Source organism: Microtus oregoni, unplaced genomic scaffold (assembly GCF_018167655.1).
Source record: "Microtus oregoni isolate MIOR12 unplaced genomic scaffold, Mior012 000011F_ref0000422, whole genome shotgun sequence".
NCBI classification, from domain to species: domain Eukaryota; kingdom Metazoa; phylum Chordata; class Mammalia; order Rodentia; family Cricetidae; genus Microtus; species Microtus oregoni.
Genome location: NW_024543070.1, coordinates 14826649 through 14851102, shown reverse-complemented (window position 1 = coordinate 14851102; position 24454 = coordinate 14826649).

The window sequence follows — 24454 nt, the reverse complement described above, 5'->3', positions numbered from 1 at the left end:
GTCGTGTTCCTGAGTTAAGTGGGATGGCTTTGAGTTTCTCTCCGTTTAATTTGATGTTAGCTGTCGGCTTGCTGTATATAGCTTTTATTATATTTAGGTATGACCCTTGTATCCCTAATCTCTCCAAGACTTTTAACATAAATGGATGTTGAATTTTGTCAAATGCTTTTTCAGCATCTAATGAAATGATCATATGGTTTTTTTCTTTCAGTTTATTTATATGCTGGATTACATTGATAGATTTTCGTATGTTGAACCAGCCCTGCATCTCAGGAATGAAGCCTACTTGATCATAATGGATAATTTTTCGGATGTGTTCTTGGATTCGATTTGCCAGTATTTTGTTGAGGATTTTTGCGTCGATATTCATGAGTGAGATTGGCCTGTAGTTCTCTTTCCTGGTTGAGTCTTTGAGTGGTTTTGGTATCAGAGTAATTGTGGCTTCATAAAAGGAGTTTGGTAATGACCCTTCTGTTTCTATCTTGTGGAATACATTAAGGAGTATAGGTATTAGATCTTCTTGGAAGATCTGGTAGAATTCCGCATTGAAACCATCTGGTCCTGGGCTTTTTTTGGTAGGGAGGTTTTTGATAACCTCTTCTAATTCTTCGCGACTAACAGGTCTATTTAGATTGTTCACCAGGTCCTGATTTAACTTTGGTATATGATATTTATCTAAAAAAGTATCCATTTCCTTTACATTTTCCAATTTTGTGGCATATAGGCTTTTGTAGTAAGATCTAATGATTCTCTGAATTTCCTCTGTGTCTGTGGTTATGTCCCCCTTTTCATTTCTGATCTTATTAATTTGCAAATTCTCTCTCTGCCGTTTGATTAGCTTGGATAGTGGTTTGTCAATCTTGTTGATTTTCTCCAGGAACCAGCTTTTTGTTTCATTGATTTTTTGTATTGTTTTCTGTGTTTCTATTTTGTTGATTTCAGCCCTCATTTTGATTATTTCCAGTCTTCTACTCCTCCTAGGTGAGTCTGCTTCTTTTTTTTCTAGAGCTTTCAGGTGGGCTGTTAAGTCTCCAATGTGAGCTTTCTCTGTTTTCTTTAAGTGGGCACTTAGTGCTATGAACTTTCCTCTTAGGACTGCTTTCATAGTGTCCCATAAGTTTGAGTATGTTGTTTCTTTATTTTCATTGAATTCCAGGAAGACTTTAATTTCTTTCTTTATTTCTTCCTTAATCCAGCTATGGTTCAATAGTTGACTGTTCAGTTTCCATGACTTTGTATGCTTTCTGGGGGTAGCATTATTGTTGAATTCTAACTTTAATCCATGGTGATCTGATAAGACACAGGTGGTTACTAATATTTTTTTGTAATTGTGGATGTTTGTTTTGTTACCGACTATGTGGTCGATTTTCGAGAAGGTTCCATGAGCTGCAGAGAAGAAGGTATATTCTTTCCTATTTGGATGGAATGTTCTATAGATGTCTGTTAAGTCCATTTGATTCATTACCTCCACTAGTTCTCTTATTTCTCTGTTAGGTTCCTGTCTGATTGACCTGTCCATTGGTGAGAGAGGAGTGTTGAAGTCTCCTACTATTAGTGTGTGCGGTTTGATGGCTGCCTTGAATTTTAGCAATGTTTCTTTTATGTACGTGGGTGCTTTTATATTAGGGGCATAGATGTTCAGGATTGAGACTTCATCCTGATGAACTGTTCCTGATATGAGTATAAAATGCCCCTCTCCATCTCTTCTGATTGATTTAAGTTTAAAGTCAACTTTGTTAGAGATTAGTATGGCCACACCTGCTTGTTTCTTAGGACCATTTGCTTGATAGGCCTTTTCCCAGCCCTTTACTCTGAGTAGGTGCCTGTCTTTGTGGTTGAGGTGTGTTTCTTGTAAACAGCAGAATGTTGGATCCTGTTTTCTTATCCAATCTCTTAGCCTGTGCCTTTTTATAGGTGAGTTGAGTCCATTGACATTAAGTGATATTAATGACCAGTGGTTGTTAACTCCGGTCATTTTTTTTTTAGTCGTAGAGTTTGTGAGTTTCCCTTCTTTGTTTTGTGTTGGTGAAGGGTCTCTAGATGTCTGAGGTATTGTGGTCATTGTTGGACTCCTTGGTTAGTGATTTTCCTTCAATTACTTTCTGTAAGGCTGGATTTGTGGCTGCGTATTGTTTAAATTTGTTTTTATCCTGGAAAATTTTATTTTCTCCATTTATAGTGAATGAAAGCTTGGCTGGGTATAGTAATCTGGGCTTGCACCCATGGTCTCTCAGTTTCTGCAGTACGTCTAACCAGGACCTTCTGGCTTTCATGGTTTCCATGGAGAAGTCAGGTGTAAGTCTGATAGGTTTACCTTTATAAGTAATTTGGCCTTTTTCCTTTGCAGCTCTTAATATTCTTTCCTTATTTTGTATGCTTTGTGTTTTGATAATTATATGGCGAGGGGATGTTTTTTTTTGATCCAGCCTATTCGGTGTTCTGTATGCTTCTTGCACCTTCATAGGAAAATCTTTCCTTAGGTTGGGAAAGTTTTCTTCTATAATTTTATTAAATAGATTTTCTGGACCATTGAGCTGCCCTTCTTCTCCTTCTTCTACTCCTATTATTCTTAGGTTTGGTCTTTTTATTGTGTCCCATATTTCCTGAATGTTTTGTGATGAGAGTTTGTTGGACTTGCTGTTTTCTTTGATCAGTGTGTTTATTTTCTCTATGGTATCTTCAGAATCCGAGAGTCTTTCTTCTATCTCTTGTATTCTGCTGGTTATGCTTGTTTCTGTAGTCTCTATTCGTTTACCTAGATTTTCCATGTCCAGACGGCCCTCTGTTTGTGTTTTCTTCTTTGCCTCCATTTCAGTTTTCAGGTCTTGAACTGTTTCCATTATCTGTTTGATTGTTTTTCCTTGGTTTTCTAGGGTATCATTCACTGATTTATTCAATTCTTCAAACTTTCTGTTATATTTCTCATCCATTTCTATAAGGGCGTTTTTTACATGCTGTTTAAGGGTGTCAATCACTTTCATGAAGTCAATCTTTTCTCCTTCCTCTTGATTAAGGGGTTCTTGTCCTCCCGTTGTGAGGTCGCTTGTTTCTGGTAGCTTCATGTTGCTTTTCAGCTTGTTGGGCGAATTCTTGCCTTGACGTCGGCCCATCTCTTCTTCCAAATGCTCCCTATGGATCTTCTTTTACCGGATTAGGTCTCCTTGCCTACCAAACGCTGTCTCTCCCCAATGTTGGCTCTCCCAATGCTGGGTCTCCCCAATGCTGGGTCTCCTGGTGCCGAAAGATCAGGCCGCCGTGCGGGTTGGGCAGCTTGCAGACAAAGCGCCTACCCCGCTTGGTGCAGGCAGGCCACAGAAACAAAGGAACTGCTGCCCCCCGGGAGCCCCGGCTACTCGGACTCAGCGCCCAGATAGGCTGGGCTGGGCGATGCCACGCGCCAAAAGAGGGCAGTGGGGGCGAAGTGGGGAGGGGTCTGGACGGAAGCTGGGTGGGCCAGGAAGAAAGAGGCAGCAGAGAGCCCAAGCAGGACAGGGGGCCAAGAAACCCCCGAGCTCCCCGTCCCAGGCTGGCGCCGTGGGCCAGAAACTCACCCCAATGCTGGGTCTCCTGGCGCCGAAAGATCAGGCCTCCGTGCTGGTTGGGCAGCCCGCAGACAAAGCGCCTACCCCGCTTGGTGCAGGCAGGCCACAGAAACAAAGGAACTGCTGCCCGCCCGGGAGCCCCGGGTACTCGGACCCAGCGCCCAGATAGGCTGCGCTGGGCGATGCTACGCGCCAAAAGAGGGCAGTGGGGGCGAAGTGGGGAGGGGTCTGGACGGAAGCTGGGTGGGCCAGGAAGAAAGAGGCAGCAGAGAGCCCAAGCAGGACAGGGGGCCAAGAAACCCCCGAGCTCCCCGTCCCAGGCTGGCGCCGTGGGCCAGAAACTCACCCCAATGCTGGGTCTCCTGGCGCCGAAAGATCAGGCCTCCGTGCTGGTTGGGCAGCCCGCAGACAAAGCGCCTACCCCGCTTGGTGCAGGCAGGCCACAGAAACAAAGGAACTGCTGCCCGCCCGGGAGCCCCGGGTACTCGGACCCAGCGCCCAGATAGGCTGCGCTGGGCGATGCTACGCGCCAAAAGAGGGCATTGGGGGCGAAGTGGGGAGGGGTCTGGACGGAAGCTGGGTGGGCCAGGAAGAAAGAGGCAGCAGAGAGCCCAAGCAGGACAGGGGGCCAAGAAACCCCCGAGCTCCCCGTCCCAGGCTGGCGCCGTGGGCCAGAAACTCACCCCAATGCTGGGTCTCCTGGCGCCGAAAGATCAGGCCTCCGTGCTGGTTGGGCAGCCCGCAGACAAAGCGCCTACCCCGCTTGGTGCAGGCAGGCCACAGAAACAAAGGAACTGCTGCCCGCCCGGGAGCCCCGGGTACTCGGACCCAGCGCCCAGATAGGCTGCGCTGGGCGATGCTACGCGCCAAAAGAGGGCAGTGGGGGCGAAGTGGGGAGGGGTCTGGACGGAAGCTGGGTGGGCCAGGAAGAAAGAGGCAGCAGAGAGCCCAAGCAGGACAGGGGGCCAAGAAACCCCCGAGCTCCCCGTCCCAGGCTGGCGCCGTGGGCCAGAAACTCACCCCAATGCTGGGTCTCCTGGCGCCGAAAGATCAGGCCTCCGTGCTGGTTGGGCAGCCCGCAGACAAAGCGCCTACCCCGCTTGGTGCAGGCAGGCCACAGAAACAAAGGAACTGCTGCCCGCCCGGGAGCCCCGGGTACTCGGACCCAGCGCCCAGATAGGCTGCGCTGGGCGATGCTACGCGCCAAAAGAGGGCAGTGGGGGCGAAGTGGGGAGGGGTCTGGACGGAAGCTGGGTGGGCCAGGAAGAAAGAGGCAGCAGAGAGCCCAAGCAGGACAGGGGGCCAAGAAACCCCCGAGCTCCCCGTCCCAGGCTGGCGCCGTGGGCCAGAAACTCACCCCAATGCTGGGTCTCCTGGCGCCGAAAGATCAGGCCTCCGTGCTGGTTGGGCAGCCCGCAGACAAAGCGCCTACCCCGCTTGGTGCAGGCAGGCCACAGAAACAAAGGAACTGCTGCCCGCCCGGGAGCCCCGGGTACTCGGACCCAGCGCCCAGATAGGCTGCGCTGGGCGATCGACTTTTGCTTCTTAAGACCAGAAGAGACCTTCCTAAAACCTGAATGGGTCTCAGCTGGCAGCAGAGAGCTTCTGGGTAGCTGGACGATTGGTCCGGGGTCATGTGGCAATACAGAATTGTGAAGCCTCTTGGGTTATCTAGGTTGAACACAGGACATTCAGGGTGGGGCCTCCACATGAGGGAGCAGAGAGTTTTCCAAGCAGCAGTGGGAAGGACAGACTTAAAAATGCACATGAACTGCATCCCTAATTCCTGCAACCAACTCTTTTCCTTTAATTGTTAGCATTACAGATTGTTTTCAACACGCATGCACACATGCACATGCAATGGTGTTAGACAAGCAGGGGCCATTGCTTCCTCCTCTCTCTGCGGCCTTAAGCTCTTACTTTGGGTGATGTCGGCAATGGCTTTGTAATAGGCAAGCGAGCATCTGAGAACACTGGAAAACCTCAAGTCCACTGCCACATGCATGGTTCCAGGACCCTGTGGAGAAAAGTATTTCTGGAGAAGAGGGACAAGAAACGCCATTCCACAGAAGCCTAGCTGGCTGGCCATGCTAACCACAGAGTCAGCTCTGCCCTCCCTGCTCAGACTCCAGACAAAGCCAACGAAACATATTCCTGGAACCCAGAGAGGCCTGTTGCTCTGGGTTCTCCACAACTAGTCAGTAAACGTGCAGGAATCTTGGAGGTGCTTGTTCAACTGCCAGGAGCTTGGAACCAGCATTAGTGGGACACTTCATTTTGACATAGCCTAGATCACCAAATGCTACTGTTTGGAGCGCCCCAGGAGCTGGTTGCTCAACGCTGCCAGCACCCTGTTTCTTAGTCGGCTTGGGTGCTGACCAGCTAGATGGCTCTTGAACTTGCCTTGGTCTACAGTCTAGATGGTTGTAATGTAAGGGGGGGGGGGCAGTGCATAAAAACAGAAAGAAGCTGCGAAGCCCTCATTTGGAGCAGTGCAGAACTCCACAGCTGATTTGCTGGGAGATAAAGAACACCCTTTCCCAGCAAGACAGCATGAAGCCCTAGGAATCAACCACTGCCTTGTGTTTATGTGAATCAGTCTTAACAGGACCTAGAATAAGGGATTTATCCCCTGCCCCAAGGGAGCTTCTTAGAACTTTGGGAGAGTGACAAGGAACTTTGAGCAGATCCTGTCCATCAGGACACGCAGCAGAGAGGGCTCCCTCTTTGCAGCAGGGAGTCAGTTGGGAACCCAGCCAGATGGAAACTTCCACAAGTTCCTTCCATAAGGCCAGTGCAAGTCTCAGTGACCATTCAGGGCTTCTTTGGGAGTAGAGGAACCATCCCTTCCTTTGGTCACTGCTGTGGGCAGGAGGCCAGAGAGGGCAAGAAGCAGAAGGATGACGTGAAAAAGCCAGCACGTTCCGATGTCCGTGGGAGCCAGGCCTTGTCAGAGGCTCCAGCGATGTCCGTGGGAGCCAGGCCTTGTCAGAGGCTCCAGCGATGTCCGTGGGAGCCAGGCCTTGTCAGAGGCTCCAGCACACGCTGCCACCGTAGGACGCATCAGAGCTCCGGGGCCTCCTTAACACCAAACGACTCAGCTATGATGTGTGTAGGACGGCGCCCTCGATTCTGTGTTTTCAGCAGGCATGAGAACTGGGTATGAGATGAGTGGTCCCCAAAAGTAATTCCAAAGTCATTGGGGAGTGGTCATCAAAGCCAGCCATGATTAATGTGTTAGCACATATGTTTGATTAAATATTGAGGTCTTCCGATTTGTTTTACTATATTACTAGGAAGTTTCCTTGGCTCACCGATGTACCAGTGAGAAGTTTCTTTATAGTGATTAATACACACGAGTAAGAATGGAAAAATCCATATTTACCGGGATGATAAATCAGAAGGTAACCATGTGACGAAAGACCTCCCCGGAGTTTCTTCTGCCTTATGAAATGGATTTACTCACTGCAAGAAATTGACGTTCCAGTAACCCAATTGCCAGAGAGTGGCTGAAGCCCACGGGGCTCTGGCAGGATCTACTTGGACACAGCTCTTGGACTTGCTGCTTAGAGTTCAGGCAGCTTTTAGTCAAAGCTGAAACCATCACCAACACAGGCTGCCACTAAGAAAGTCCCGATTTCTGTTGTTAACTGTCCCAAATAGATTCATCCCAGTAACAGTAAAGCCTAGACGTTCACATCCTCCATCTGCAAAAGGAGGGGCAGTGTGGTCAGCTGGCAAATAATTTGCGGTTTTAGGGAGCCCCTCAAGTTCTCAACACAGCTTTTGTAACTCTTTAGCTTCTCTGAACCATCATTTTAACATCAAAAAGGTGGGAAGGGAAGTGATGTAGAGACATCAGGAATATTAGGAGAAACTCTGCACATGTACCCACAGGCGCATGCGCACACAAACACAAACCTTGAAGCATGTAACATAAAAAGTTCAGAGACCGCCCGTTGACTTTTGAAAAAGTTAATCTTGATGAGCTTCTCTCCTTTGTCTCCACAGCAGGAATAATTATGACCCCGGAAGCAGAATTGTCTCAAGAATTAGATGAAATGATTTACCTAGAGAACCTGATAAGTTTCCGAAACTATTGATCACCAAACATAATAAAAAAAATCGTAACCAGCTGAATAAAAATGTCCAACTCTTCATAATAAAGTCATGCAAGGAAGTTCTTTCTCGTGCCGGAGCTGGAAGCCGGCTTATGTGGAGAAGGGATGACAGGATCTGGCTGTTCCCACCCGTACTCAGGCTTGAATGAATCGAGTCGTCAATGGATGATTCACAACAGGCATCTGCACAACCTCCCAGCATCTCTTTACAAGACACCTTCCATTCCAGGAGGATACAGCAGTGACTTTGTAGCGGAATCTAGCAGACACCCACTTCTTATTGTTTGAATTGTGACCTCCAGGCCGGCCTTTTACTCCTGGGCCCAAGAGATCCTCTTGCCTCAACCCTCCATTCACCTAGGACTATGTCTGTGAAGTGTACTCTAAGACTAAGTTTAAAATTGATTTTTCTCTGTGTGTGTGTACTGTGTGCTCAGAGTACAGCTTTTGGGTGTTGGTTCTCTCCTTCACGTGGGCTGTGAGGATCTAAGTCAGGTTGTCAAGCTTGGTGGCCGAAAGCCTTTGCCTTCTGAGCCATCTCATTGGTCCTAAGACTAACTTTTAGTGGGACAGACCACTAAATGTCCTTGGAGACATTGAGGGGGACCTAAAATCCCTTTCAAAGCAATATAATCTGAAAGGTGTCTGGTAGAGACTAACCAGTATAGAGATACTTAACAAAATATCTCTATAAAGAACGAGTTGTTCGCTTCTAAATATTCAAATTTCAGAATGTTTCCACTGCCCCAGGACATGAAAAACAGGTGCAATACATAAGTTTGGTCTCCATGGATAGAAAGTATATTATAGGGAAAACTGGCAAAAATCTGAGTTAGGATAATAGACTCAATAACTCCAGTGTATAGGAGTTCATCCAGTGATGGAGATGATTGCATTATAATTTGAAAGGGTAGAATTTTAGACAAAATTATATGCAAATATAATTACAAAATATATGCAACTAAGGGTAAGAAGCAGTCATCTGCAACTTCCTCTTAAGTGAAAAATATAAAAATTAAAGAGAAACGAGGGGCTAAAGAGATGGCTCAGCCCTTCAAAGCCTGTACTGCTCTAACAGAGGACTGGAGCAGCTCACAACTGCCTGACTCCAGCTCCAGAGGATCTGATGCGTCTAGCCTCTGGGCGTGCCCGCACATAACCCCACACAGACACATAGAAATAAAAATATAAGAAATCTTTTAAAGATTCAAGAAAGATAGATAGTACCTGAAGCAAATGTAATCAGATATCAACACTGGACATATTTAGGTAAAGCATTGCTAGGAATTATCGGGGTTTATTACTCTGCACGGCAGCCTAATATCCTGCTTAGAGGAGCACGCAGCCACGCCAAACAAGCGATAGCGTCTGCTGTGCTATCAGTGAATGCCGAGCAGAGACACAGACTCCACTCTCAAGAGTTTAGAAGAAGCCAGAAGGAAAATGAGCACAGATCAACACAGAGACTCACTAGGAGACGCTTGTAACGGTTAGGGTTCTTAGTCTGCATCAGCCGCTGTCATTCATCTTGATTGGTTCCAGGAGTGTGGTCCAGGTATGCTGTGCGGCATCAGGGAGCCCGTTCAGCTCCTTGATGCCGTGTCTTAGCTTCTTGTGTCTGGAAGGGGCTTCAGTGCTTCAGACGCTGGGGCTAGCTTCCAGCCCCAGAGAAGACTGTAGAAAGCCATTCCAGGCTAAGGGTTTAATCTTGGCTCTGGCTCTGTCAATTTGAGGATATAAGCATAAGAGAGTGCTTTTAGCAGCACAAAGTGCCCTGTGAATACATCAGCCGTTTGCTGTGTGCCTTGTGGTGAAGTCTGTCACTTTGTGGTTAAGAAGGCAGGCTCCAGAATCAGCCAGACTGCGTCCAAATCCAGAGTTACTACTGACTGGAGAGGTGATTTAGGGAGAGCCATTTGACACCTCTGCCCTCTACTTTCCTCATCTTTAAAATGGGAATAAAAACCATTCTATGGACTTCATCTCAGACCGAGAGTACAGCTGACAAATCCTGCAAGTGACAGGTTTTATGGCCAAGCATCCTTGAGTGTGTCCACTGTGATAGCATCCCGAGATGACCCCAAATCAGAAGAATTCCACTAGGATATTTGGTGAATGTCCTGGCATTCTCTTTTTCCGGTCTTGGCCATCCTACTGCCTCATGACATACATTGCTGATTGCTTTGAATGTTGAATCTTCTCCTGGCAATAAGTCCTTATGGGATCCAAAAGTGAGAGCCAGGGAGGAGCCGGAACCTCTCCCTCCTCCACCTTAGGTTCCCACTTGCCAGCTGGTCCTTGGGAACTGCAGGCTTCAGCAATCCTGGAGGAACACACCTCACCTGGAGGAGATGCAGCCGGAGACAGACCTTCAGTGCCAGCCCAGAACTGCATCCTTAGTGTCCTGTCCTCAGGCAGGGACCCGTGAGTCTCCACACGTTCTGCTCCTATGCAGGAGTGGGGAAGGCAATGGCTTTGCCACTTTGGCTGTGTAAAGACACCCAGGATCTCAGAGCGGCGCTTCCCCCATCAGTCCACAGTGGGCCGAGCCAAACCTCAGGAATGGAAGCTGAACAAAAATGTGTCAGAGGAAAAACATGCCCTCTGAGTCCTCTCTCTCAGGTTCCGCGCCCATATTTCTACCAGCCTGTCGGGCATTTCAGTTAGACGACCCGCGGCCATGTCTTCACCAAAACAACATGTCCACAGTGATAGCCGACCTCTCTTCCCTGCTTCTGTGCCAGCCAAGTGAGAAACCCTAAAACCTGCCACCTCTACCCATCTGCCCCTTTGGTTAGCAGGTCCTCTCTTCTGAGAACCCACAGTGATACAGGTCCTATTCCTCCTCTTTGGGACTCCATGTTGACTATTGGGGCCTCAGGATCCCTTGCTGAGCTCCCAGGCTCTCTGAGCTGGTCTTCCTTTGCCAGTTCACTCCAGTTAGCTCTCTCTCTCCATTGAGAACTATTACCTAGCAGGACAAAACATACATTGGCTCCCTTGCAACTCAGGAATAGAGAGAGGGAGGAGTCTTACATAGCCATGCTCATCTGGCTACCTCCTTGGCTTCCTCTTGCCCTGAACACCCCTCCCTCCAGCACCCCAGACTTATTAGCTTTTGAGTAAGGTCTTCCCTTCCTATGGACCCTTTTCTACCATCATGTAACCTGGAAGAGTCCCACTTACCTTCAAATCCAAACTGAAAGTCACCCTCTCCTTGATCCTCCCAGCCCGTTGTCAGCATGCTGCTAATTATAACGTGCTGTTTGTTTTCAGATTATTGTTTATGTATTTACAATGGATGCTTATGTGGCCTTCCAAGATCATATATTATTCCCCATGGACTCCTGACAGAGTATGTATACTAAAAAAGATGGTCAGATGCACCGTGGTTTTGGATGGCAGCGTAAACAGTTGGCATGGCCCCTTACTGTTCCTTCAGAACAGAAGTACTAGAAGGTGGATTCTGCAGTAGGCTGTGTCGAGGCACCTTCCTCTTTAGCTGAACATGGCATCTTTTCAATGGTGACTTTCACGAACCTCTTACATTCTCAGCAGATCTCTGAAGGATATCTTTTTGGCCATAAAGAAAATAAAAGCAATGTATTCTGAATTTGCAGGCCAAGGGAGGCAGGGTGGGAGCTAACTGCCTGAGGCTTCAGAAACTCCTGTATCTCGGAGGAGCCACTGGCAAGGACACCATTATCAGTAGCTGAAAACGACGGTATCTGAGGTGGCCATTCCCATGCCTGGTCATCTTCGCATAATATTTAGTGCCAGGGTTACACTGACCCTGGCACTCAATAGCCTTCGTTCTAATTTCTTCCACACTGAGTTTCCTTCCAAGTTTCTGATCATTGTTACTTTGAAAGGTGGCCAAGGTCCTGGTGGCAGCCACCACCATGCCGAGTCTCCAGGCCGCCTTTGCTTCAGGGGCTTTGGTGGCTCTGGGAATTCTAGTGTCTGCCAGGTGCTGCACACGCAGGGGGCAGGCCCCCATTCTGATGAGGCAGGCACCTCCTGCATGGGGCTCATTTTTTTCTCCATCTGCACAGCTATTTGGGCCCCGGGCCCTGTGACTCACCCAGTGGCGATCCATCTGCCCATTTACTCCAGAAAGGGAAAAGCGCTTCTTTGCGTGCAGTGAATCATCCGATGATATCTGAGTCAAGTCACCTGCCTGCTGCAGAGAGCCTCTGAGCTCAGAAATTCCCTTCTGCATGCGGATGAATGGAACTTGTCTGCTATCCTCCACCCCCAAACCAGCCCAGACTCCCACCTCAAGCCAATAGAGCGGGAGGGGCTAAGGTTGCAGAGCCTCTAGCATCCTTTTCTGCACTTGTAGACACCCTGATTGGCCGATGTGAGCAGCGCGAGCCTGAGCGTGCCAGCAATGGGCCCTCACAGCTTAGCCTCAGACTTGGCCCACGAAACAGCTAGTCACAGGCTGAGGTCAGAATGGGAGGAGAAGTGTTTCCGGGGTTGAGGACTGTGGTCTTAAGATGGCTGCATTTGTACTCTCAGATCATAGGTTACCTGACTTGGGCGCCTGAATAAAGAATGAGAGAGAGGCCGGGAGGTGGTGGCGCACGCCTTTAATCCCAGCACTTGGGAGGCAGAGGCAGGCGGATCTCTGTGAGTTCGAGGCCAGCCTGGTCTACAAGAACTAGTTCCAGGACAGGCACCAAAGCTACAGAGAAACCCTGTCTTGAAAAACCATAAGAGAGAGAGAGAGAGATAGAGAGAGAGAGAGACAGAGAGAGAGACAGAGAGAGAGACAGAGAGAGAGACAAAAATTGGGGAAGGTGACCCAAGTTTGCATGACGAGGAAGAGCAGAGACTGGGTATGGACTATCCATGGGAACCCAATGAGCTTCTGTTGGTGCCCGAAAGCAATGATTACAGCAGACCCTATTCTGACTCTCTGAACACACACAATCCTGTAAATCAGCCGGTCATGATGGGAATAGATCGCCTTTGTAAAATACACACAAATAAGGAACTTATAACAGATACAAGCTGTGAGTGCCAGGAAGGAGACGCCTGTGGGGTGCTCAGCATGTTAAGCAGAGGGTGCTCCAAGAGGACCTAACGTTAGGCTGTGCCCCACAGAAGTAGCCCCACTTCAGAGGTGGCCTTTCACCTAGTCACCCTGCCCGGCTGAGGCAGACAGGACGAAAAGCCATTCCTCTCACTGCTCCAGGCTTAAACAAGGAAGAAGAGAAGGCCTTTGAGGATGGGGAGGGGCAGCCTCCCACTCAGGCCTGTCATAGGAACTTGAGGGACAGTTTGGGAGATTCTTCAGGTGACTCAAGGAATGCTCCCTGACTGCTCCAGCTCTTCTGCCTCCTCTCTGGGAGGGGTGGAAATACCTTTGCCTTACTTCTTTGTTTGAAGAGAAAGCACAGAACCAGACAGGATGACTACAGCTCTTCACATACAACCACTGCTTGCTCCCCGCCAGTGAGGAGCCCTGCTGCCCTCTGCTCTGGTCCGGAACAAAACGGCCATGAAGAGAATGAGAGAACGTTCACACGTTCAGTCTGACATGTCTTAGTGCCGGCTGGGTTTTTGTTGTGGTCGTTTATGAGTATATGTGAAAGCCAGAGGACAGCCTTGGGTCTGTTCCTTTTACTAGGGATGGTGTCTCTCCCTAGCCTGGAACGTGCCTCAGAGTCTGCTTTCTACGGACCACAGGTACCAGCTGATGTGTACCTGATACGCTAGAGGGGAGCTTGGATTCGTTCGGGACATGAACCCACGTCTGGGATCCAGAATGTCTGGCACTTCCTTCTGGGTCAGCGGCCCGCAAGTGTACACTGACCTGTGTTACTAGAGCTAGCGAATGGGGAATGTGGAAGGGGAACCTGCTCAGGAATCATCTAAAGTGGAAGCCAAAGGAGGCAGATCTTGGGTTCAAAACCATCCAGGGCTACATGGAGACCCTGTCTTAAAAGAAGAAGAAGAAGGAGAAGGAGGAGGAGGAGAAGAAGAAGAGGAAAAGAAGAAGGAGAATGAGGAAGAGGAGGAGGAGGAGAGGAGGAAGAGGAAGAGGAGGAGGAGGAAAAGAGGAAGAGGAGGAGGAGGAGGAGTTGGTGGCGGGTGCAGGGAGGCATGAGCTCTCTGGCCTTTATTTCACATTGGTGCCGTGTGGGGTTGACAAAATCTACCATTAAACTCAGATTACTGCAGGGGGTTGCAAAGGCCATGGGGCAGAAATGTACAGCCCACTTGGGTTTCTGTTTTAGCATAGTCTGTGTCTCTGTGGGTTACCCCTACATCAGGCTTCTTACCTGACTTGACAAAGAAATAAAACTTTGTCAAGACATGGAAATTTCCACATCCATCCCTTGCTGTTTCTTCCAATTCTTCCAAACAAATCATCTCCCCGATAGAAGCTGCCAGCCTGGCTTTGTGTGTATGTGTAGGTGTTTGCATGAGCACATATGTGCATGTATGTGTGTGTGAGTATGCACATGTGTGTGAGAGAGAGACACACACACACACACCCCGCCGCTCAGGCACTGAGACTAAAGGCAAGTGCCCCCACACCTGCACGCCCCTGACTCCTAACAACACAGATAGACTAACTTTTCATATTTTCATAGATAAAGACTTTAGAAATCACAGTCACATACCAAGGCTGCTTTCTACTTGAAAAATTAGAACGTGAAAACATCTCTGTTTTGCTAAGTTCTTTGTGACTACGTTTTAGCTGTTGCCTGATCTTAATCAAAAGTTGCCATTATGGAGTTCATGATTTGTTTTTTCTGCAAATTGATCTTTTGTGGATAAGGCCTTTGACTCTGGCTAGCGAAGTCTGGAATGCAGAGGGTAGGCTAGAAATCTCAGATGTGAGCGGATTCTGCAGCCCACAGGTGGGGCTTCTTTACCAAATAAACCAACGCTCTCTCTCTCCAGGCCTTTCAAATAATTGGCTCGCCTCATATATGCTCTGAAACTTTCTGGGCTAATTTGCTTTATTAAAGACATGAGTTCTAGGCATTCACCATTACTTTTTTTAAATCAGCTTTATTAAAATGTAGTTTACAAGTGGTCTGATGAACTCATTTTCATTAAAGCAGTTTAATGACTTTTCACAAAGCTCCATTCTTGTAGCTTCTCCCTACTGCACTCAGGATGTCTTTAGTATGCCTCAAAATGCTTTCCTGCTTTGTACCCATTAGTTCCTGCCCCAAGCCCTGGCCCCAAGAAACCACAGATCTGCTTTCTGTACCTGTAGATAGTTTGTCTTATCTAGCATCCTGAATAAACGGAGTCCAGCAGCACAAGCCCTTTGGGCCTCACTTCTTTCCTAACGTGTCTTTGGGACGCACATCTTAGAAGTCATCCAGTGTTATCGCTCAGTGTTTCATTTTATGAATTAGCTGGAGGTGGCTGCTTATGAACATTTGGTTGTTTGCAATATTTTCATCACCACGAGCAAAGCTGCTATGAACATTTCATGTAAAACCCATTCTGAGGGCATATTTTTCCATTTCTCTTGACTAAATTTACAATTTTTTTTTGTTTTGCTTTTGTTTTTCGAGACAGGGTTTCTCTGTAGCTTTGGATCCTGGAACTAGCTCTTGTAGACCAGGCTGACCTCGAACTCACAGAGATTCGCTCCCAAATGCTGGGATTAAAGGCGTGTGCCACCACTGCCTGGTTAAATATACAAATCCATCAACAACTTGCCTTATAGGAGTTGGAGAGTGTTGGCCCATTCAGGGAGTCCAGGGTGGAATTGCAGAGCCAGACCACCTCCTCAAGTGGGCAACCTTTACCTGAGCGCGGCCAGCCCATCCAGATCCTCAAGTGGGCAACCTTTACCTGAGCACGGCCAGCCCATCCAGAACCTCTCAGCTAATACAAGGACTATTTTAATGGCTGTCATTTTGTCTATTGAGTTGTATGAGTCAGAGAAAGGTCGTCTTTTCTGGTGTCACCTACCGTTTACAGGAAGCTAAGCTGATTCAGGAAGGATTTATTACGAATGAGAATAATGGTTAAGATTTATGAAACACTCATGGTGCTGAACACTATAAAGTAGGAACTGTTTCTCCCCATTTGGCAGAAGCCTGGAGTGGTTAGGCAACCTGCCTAAGATTGCATACCTAGCAAACAGTAGAGCTAGCATCCAAAAGCTCCTGGGCCCAGACGTGTTTCACTAGAATCCCTCGGCTTTAACTACAAGTTTGCAGGCCACGTATTCTGACAAACACCGTTCACCTGGCAGAATTAATGGCGGCCTGTGTTTAATTGTTGAGAGCTATCCAAAAGTTATTTGGGAGTATACTCAGACTATTCAGTGTTTAATTATATAGGACTCATCAAAAGCAAGTCTTCATCCGCCCCCTTAGAAAGAAAAAGAAAAATCTTCCTCCCAGGGCACAGTTTCCAGTATACCATACACAGGCCACGCATGGCTCCTTCCCGCCTTCAGCAAATATTTACTGAGAGCGTTGTGGTAGACACCACGTAAAGCCTCCCATGCCACCTCTGTGAGGCTGATTTGCGCCGATGAGGAAGAGCTGGCCGGTGTTAATCTACTGGGGAGGGCGAGCATCTGCGAGCCAGGTTGGGCAATGAGAGGCACGCAGGGCCTTCTGGGAAGGAGCTCGCCCCTCAGCGGTGCCATCTTGATGCAGCCTTTTCGCCACCTATGGAGAGGCCTGCTGGAAGGCTCTGGCCTGCCTGGGAAGGAGAGGACCTGGCGTGGAGTCCTGCCTTCTGCCGCAGCAGTTGTGTGAGGTACCGCTTCTCGTTTTAGAACTTTTAAGTGTGGTCAGTGCGGGATTTCCAGCTCTTGGGGCCGCGCAGGACCCACGACCTTGCTACTGCCCTCAGACCAGTCTAGGTGAAGGCCATTGAGTGTCCCGCGGCCTTTGCGTGCTCATGAACGGTTGCTGGTGAAGCAGCGGTGACGGGGCCTTAGTTTTTCTTGGTAGCCAGGGAGAGGGTTTGCATCCTTGTATGCAGACGCTTATCACATGCACACATCTGTTCTTCCTTGTGACAGTCCCCAACGACTGTCTGTGGCCACAGCGAATGCTCCCCGTTTTATAGATGAAAGGCTGGAGAAAAGTCCTTTAAAAGTCTCCTGCCGCTCTATCGTAGACAGGTGTGTAGGGGAGATCCGTAATGTCTTCCTGGATTCTAACTTCGCAGTGGCAGCGGGTAGGTCCCATTGTGGCTTCCATCACACACTAACCAATTAAAGTAGTCTTGGCCTAAAATATAAAATCTTCCTCCAAATTTGTGGGGGTGATATGGGCAGTATTTTATATATTTAAGTTGTATAATGTGATATTTTCTTATATTTGCACATCATAAAATGATAACCACGCTGAGTTGCTTCTTTTGCCCTCTGCCTGTGGCAACCACTACTATATATTTGCCTGTACAAAACTTGTGTCTAATGTCTTACTTTGCTTTTGAGATTCACCCATGTTAAAGCATATATTCCTTGTTTATTTACTCTTATTACTAAGCATTATTCGATTGTATGAATATAGCACAATTTTTTCTTTCATTTGTGGGTGGAATTTTTGATGTTGTACACAGTTTTATTCTAAACAATGATGCTAAAACGAGTATTCATGTACTAGCTAACACGTATATATATATATATATATATATATATTGGACATGGAGTATTCATGTACCAGCTAACATGAATATATGGACATGGGGTATTCGCATACTAGCCAACATGGAGTATTTCCTTTTATGTTGGTACAATGATCTCGTTGAATGCCTAAATCACATTGTAAATATATATTTGATTTTTAAACAACTACCATATAGAATATCTCTCTCCCCCCTCTCATATATGTGTGTGTGTGTATGCACACATATAGATATGAAAGCATATATGTGTGTGATGCACACACACACACACACACACTATGGAAGTAGAAGGGGGCCTGTATGGGAAAACAGGAGTCTAAAGGGAGGAGAGATGTAGTAATATGGAAGCGGCGGGGCTGCGTCCCCAGCACCCCGGCTGCCTGGCTAGCTTATGCCCAAAATAACAACACACAAACTGTATTCATTTAATCACTGCTTGGCCCATTTCTGGCGGGGCTGCGTCCCCAGCACCCCGGCTGCCTGGCTAGCTTATGCCCAAAATAACAACACACAAACTGTATTCATTTAATCACTGCTTGGCCCATTTCTATCTAGCCTCTTCTAGGCTAATTCTCACATATTAATTTAGCCCATTTCTAATCATCTGTGTAGTGCCCATAGGTGCACTTACCGGGAAGATTCTAGCCTATATCCATCCTGGGTCGGAGCTTCATTGCTTGCTTCTGCCTGGGAGCTGGGAGCATGGTGTCTCTCTGAGGCATCTGCTCCCGAGAGGAGAGCTGTGGAGTCTGAGCTCACTTCCTCTTCCTCCCAGCGTTCTGTTCTATTTAATCCTCCCACCTATCTTCTAACCAATGGGGGCCAAGCAGTTTCTTTTTATTTAACCAATGACCTTCCTCCATCAGAGAGAAGATGAGAGGATAGTAGGGGAAGACAAATTAGTTCATGTCTCATGTTTTCTCTTTTATATGGAATCTATATTGAAATATATATTTGCATACACACATTTATATTCATGATAGAGCAAACTATTTGAGTGAAAAAAGGAGCCAGCAGGAGGTCGAAGGTGGGGCAGGTGTACCCTGGTGGGAGGGTGCATTGGTTAAGCTTTTCTAGGGAAGCAGACTGATCAAATGAATGTGTGTGTGTGTGTGTGTGTGTGTGTGTGTGTGTGTACAAAATTGGAGTGGCTAACAGGTTGTGGTTGGACCATAACCTGTCTCCCAGTGGAAAGTCGAAGAATCCAGTAGTTGTTCATCCCACCAGGCTGGCTGTCTCAGCTGGTCTTCAGAACACACGGAAGTCTTGAAGGAGTGGGCTCTAATATCTGTGAAGGAATGGACTTTCCGGGAGAGTGAGGACAGGCAGGCAGAGAACACGTGTTTCCTTCTTCATTGTCCTTTATACAGGCTGTTACTGGAAAGTGTGGTCCAGATTTAAGGTGGGTCTTCCCACCTCAAGAGATCCTAATTTAGGGTGGGTCTGCCCACTTCAAATGGTTTTACCAAGAAAAACCTCTCACAGGTGTACCCAGCTACGTGGGTTATAGTTATTTCTATATATGGCCACATTGACAACCAAGAATTGCTGTCACAGAAGGCAAGTATAAGAAGAGTAAAGTGATGTACATGAAAGTGTCATAAAGAAACCCATTATTTTCTACTCAGAAAACAATTAAAAATAAAGCCCTGTCATATGTTTCCCCAGAGAGATTGTAGCATTGTGCGTTCCTATCAGTGGTGAATTAGAGTTCCTAGTCCTGTGCATGCTTGCTAACACTTGGTATGGCCAGTCTTTATAAATTTAGAATTGTAATAGTTAGGTCGTGGTTTATCATTTAATGCAGCCTGCATTTTCCTCGTGGCTGATTACCATCTTTTTATAGTTTTCTGTGTGTGCATATTTCATAATTTCAGTGTTCTTTACAGCTGGACAGTATCACTGTGTATGTATAGATCTAGAGAACCATCTTGCCATCCATCTATCAGTACAAGGGCATTCAGGTTGTTTCCATTTCCTAGCTGTTGTGAAGAGAGTGACAGTGGACATGGTTGAGCAAGTGTCCTCTTAAGTCCTTTGGGCATGTTTTGAGGAGTGGTGTATCTGGGTCATCTAGAACATTTATTTTTAGTTTCTTGAGGGCTTTCCATACAGGTTTCCAGAGTAGCTGGATGAAGCTTGATTAATAAAAGCTCAGAGACGGATATTGGAGTTCAACCTGAAGACCAGGAAAACAAAGCAGCCAGCCACTGGCTCTTATTTCCACCTCAGTCCAGAAAGAGTGATCCTGCCTTCAGGAATCTCAGGATGAGACTGAGTGCTGTCTTAGAATTAGAGTCCTGTTTTAGAATCCTCTCTAGTTCTGGGATTGACGGTGTGCACTACTACCGCCTGGCTTCTATGGCAAACTAGTGTGGCTGCTGGGATTAAAGGTGTGTGTCATTGCTGCCTGGTCTGTAAGGCAAGCTTTATTTATTAAAAACACAAATGAAATGCCACTACAGCTGGGCCAGTTTGTAATTCCACCAAGAGTAGATGAGGGTTCCCTTCCTCCACATCTTCTCTAGTATATGCCTCAGTAGTTTCATTGATCTTTGCATTCTGAGTGGGGTTACATGAAATTTCAGTGCTGTTTGGATTCACATTTCTCTAATTCCTAAAGACATTGAGCATTTTGAGCTCTTTCTAAGCAATTTTTATTTCTTTGTTTGAAAACTCTCTGTTCAAAACCATAAAACATTATTTTATGGGTATGGATGTTTTGCCTACATATATGTCTGTAATGTGTGCATACAGTGCCCAAGGAAAGCCAGAGGGGGGGGGTCTAATCCCCTTGAAATGTAGATACCGAAGTTTGTGATTCACCACGTAGGTGCTGGGAATGGAACCCAGGTCTTCAGAAAGAACTGCCAGTGCTCTTAATTGCTGAGCCATCTCTCCAGGCATCATAGCTCACTTTTAAAAAATGGATCTTTTGTTTTCATAATTCTGTTTTTTTTAGCTTTATATATTCAGAATATTAACTCTCTATTTGGCCCCACTTTGAGCTTCCTTTTCACTCAGTTGATAGTTTTCTTATCTGTACAAAAGCTTTTTACAGCTGTCATTTCTCTAGTGTATGCTTTTGACATCTTTGTCAATTGTCAAATAACTGGAATTACAGTAATTACATATACTCATGTTTGGGTCTTTTGTTTTATTTCATTAGTCTACAAATCTGTTTTTGTGCTGGTGCCATACTGTTTTTATTACTATGGTTTTGTAATATGTCTTGAAATCTGGAATGGTAATCTCTTCAGCATTGTGTTTTGTTTTGTTCAGGATTGCTTTGGTTATTTGACTTTTTTTTTTCTCTGTAAGTTCTGGCTGTCCTGGAATTTACTTTGTAGACCACACTGGCCTCGAACTCACTGAGATCTACCTGCCTCTGCCTCCCAAGTGCTGGGATTAAAGGTGTGTACCACCACTGCCTGGCTATATGACATCTTTTGTAGTTATGGATTCTGTGCATTTCTTGTATGTGTATGTGTTTCTTTGGAGTTTTCTTCTATAGTGTTGAAGATCTGTGGTATGGGAGGTCCTTCTGTATATATGCTGCTTTTATTAGTTAATGAATAAAGAAGCTGTTTTGGGCCTGCACAGGGCGGAATAGAGCTAGGTGGGGTAAACTAAATACAATGCTGGGAGAAAAATGATGGAGTCAGGAGACGCCATGGAGCTGCCAGAGGGAAAAGACATGAACTGTCAGCTAAAACCTTGCCAGTAGGCCACAAGCCTCATGGTAAAACATAAAATAATAAAAATGGGTTAAATTAAGATGTAAGAGCTAGCCAATAAAAAACTAGAGCTAATAGGCCAAGCAGTGATTTAAATAATACAGTTTTTGTGTGATTATTTTGGGTCTGAACAGCTGAAGACACACAAATGGCCTCCCACAACCAACAGCTCTGGCCTATGACATTGACCTGGGCATCTTCTTTCATAACTGCCTAGAATATAAAGACTAGGTCTTTTTATGGTGTGCCACAGTTCCTGCATGTGTGCTCCTCCCTTGCACATGTGTTTAATTTTTATCTTAGCTATGTGACTGTTTGTCTGCATGCATGTCTGTGTACTGTGTGTTTGATGTCCTTGGAAGCCCAAAGACCATGGCAGCTGCTCTAGAACTGTTAGTTCCAGGTTTTAAGCATCAATGTGGGTGGTGGGAATAGAACTTGAGTTCTTGGTAAGAAACCCAATGCTCTTAACCTCTGAACCATCTCTCCAGCCCTTCTTGGATGCTTTTAAATTTTTCATTTTTGCTTGTGTGACCTAATTCATCTGCTTTATCTTTGGTCCTGATAGTCTACCTTCTACTTTTAAGGTTTTCCCTTGAGTCTTCTTGTTGTGTTGTTGGGTTTTTCAATTCCATTTTCATTTTAGCTATGCCTCTTCAGTGTTTATCTCTTTATTGAATTTGGTTCTCCAGTCCTTGATTGTCTCTGTCATTTCAGCCAGCCTTATGCTTGCTTGTGTTTTCTTGGACATTGCTCAGGTATTGATTCTCTTTAAGTTCCTTGGGATGTTTCTTTTGGTCTTCTGTAAACTTGAATTCTTTGATGAAGTTTTGTACTTTAAAAATTTTGTGCCTTGGGGATTACCTTGGCAATTCTCATTGAAGATCTGTCTGTCTGTCTGTCTTTCTCTGTCTCTCTCTCCTTTTCTCTTTCGTGTGTGTGTGTGTGTGTGTGTGTGTGTGTGTGTGTAGTTGAACAAGAATGTGGAGGCCAGATTCCAACTTTACATGCTTTTCCTCAGCAAACATCTATCTTGTTTTCTGTGACCTTAATATTCATTGATGAAGTTAGGCTGCATGATCAGCTGGCATTAGTGATTCTCCTTTCTCTGCTCCCCAACACTAGGAGTTCAAGTCTATATCACATCTCACTTGTTTCAGGTCCTTTCACTTATGTGAGAAGTCCTTTGATGATGGAGCCATCTTCCCCAACCTTGATATTGCTTTTTTTTTGTTTGTTTTTGAACCAGGGTCTTGCTGTTTACCCTTGACTGTCCTGGAACTCAGAGAGGTCTGCCTACCTCTACCTCCAAAGTGCTAGGATTAAAGGTGTGTCCTACCAAGTTAGTCCAATGTTACAATTTAAGATGGGCGTAAAACTGTGAGGACATTCTTTATAGAGTTTACTGTAGGAACATCTACAGAGATCTCTATATTCCTTGAACCCACTTCTGGATAGTACCTGTATAATCAACACCCCTCCTTCTTAAAAACCTGTGTTGTACTTGAGGGCCCCATGTTGACACCATCATTGCCAATAGTTTATACATTGTCCTAGGATCTCTCTTGGTGCTGCTTACTTGGGCACACATAGAACGTACCCACCTTATGGTGGAGACACACTTACCATCCTACAAATCCTCAGTACTTTGTGTTCCTTTCTACTTCTAAGCCCTGTTTCTAGAAGCATTAAACATCCTTCTTTATAGTTCTGCCTTTGCAGAATGTCCTGCATTGGGAATCATACAGAATACAGTCCTTTCAGCTCAGCGTTTCCCTTCGGCAGTATATATTTAAGATTCCTCTGTGTCTTTTCATGGCTGATATCTCATTTCTTTCTAGTATTGAAGGGATATCTTAGGGTTTCTATTGCCGTGAAGAGACACCACGAACACAGTAACTCTTACGAAGGAATACATTTAATTGGGGCAGTGTACAGTTTCAGAGGTTAGTCCATTATCATCATAGTGAGAAATGGTAGCATGCAGGCAGATGTGGTGCTGGAGAAGAAGCCGAGAGTTCTACATATTGACTGTGGGCAGCAGAAGGAGTCTGTGTCCCATTGGCCAGACTTAAGCTTGTAAGACCTCAAAACCTGCCTCCATAGTGACATACTTTCTCCAACAAGGCCATAGCTACTCCACAAAGTCATACCTCCTAATAGTGCCAATCTCTATGGGCACAGCATTTAAACACAAGAGTCTATGAGGGCCTTACCCACTCAAACCACCACAGTGATATTCCACCATGCGGATGTGCAGGTTATCTCAATGCTCGCGTGTATTGATTATAAGTAATAGATAATGTAATAGATGTTTCTATGTACATATGTTTTGAACTCCTGTCTAAACACACACCAGCACAATGATTAAATGGTAAGAGTACGCTGTATTTTGTAATAAACTACCAAACTGTCTTCCATCATGCCGTGGCATTTGGTTGGCAGCAAACAGGAGTTCACGTTGTTCCACCCTCTCCAGCATTTACTGGTGTGATTGTTCTGGGTGGGGCATTCTAGGAGCCCTACCTCATTTTTTTTTTTTTTTTTGCTTTAGCATTTCTTGACTAAGCTATGGTGGGGTGTTTACAGTTACTTTAGCATTTCTTGACTAAGCTATGGTGGGGGTTTTTCAGTTACTTTAGCATTTCTTGACTAAGCTAAGGTGGGGGGTTTTCAGTTACTTGCCACCTTTAGATTTTCTCAGGTACTGTTTAGGGTCCTTGGTCAGCTTTTACCCTGGTTGTCTGTCTTCTTCTTTCTGAGTTTTAGGAGCCTTTGTGTTTAATATTCAATGAGGAAATGTCTCTTGCACACATTTCCCCCAGTATATGGCTTGTCTTTTCATATTGTCTCTTGCACAGGAGAAATGTGAATTTGAATGGAGTCCAGCTTATTCTTTTTCGTGGATAATGCCTTTGGCATCATATCAAGTAGACTATCCTGTGTCTTTTAGGAGTTTTGTAATTTGTATTTCTCATTTAGGTCTGTGATCAATTTTGAGTTTATAGTTGTTAAAATGTAAGGTTTGTGTCTGGATTCATTTTGTTTTTTGCATGTGATGCCCATTATTTCCAGCATCATCTCTTGAAGTCTTTCCTTTGCTGAGGAACCTTTGCTCCATCAGTTGACTGTATTTATGTGGGTTCAATTCTCAGCTCTCTGTTCAGTCTAGATGACTACTAAATAACAATTTAAAAATAATTTTACATATTTATTTCCAGTACTAGTTAGTCTACCTTGATTACCATAACATAGATTTATAATTAGGTTTTATATTGATCTGATACTCCAAGAAGCAGTAAAGATGGTAATATTTTTGACTTTGTAGATCATATGGTCTCTGTTAGAATGACTTCGTTTTGCACTTGTGGGAAAGTTAGCTTGTTAAGCTCTGTTGTATCCCATAGCCCTGCTCAACTCG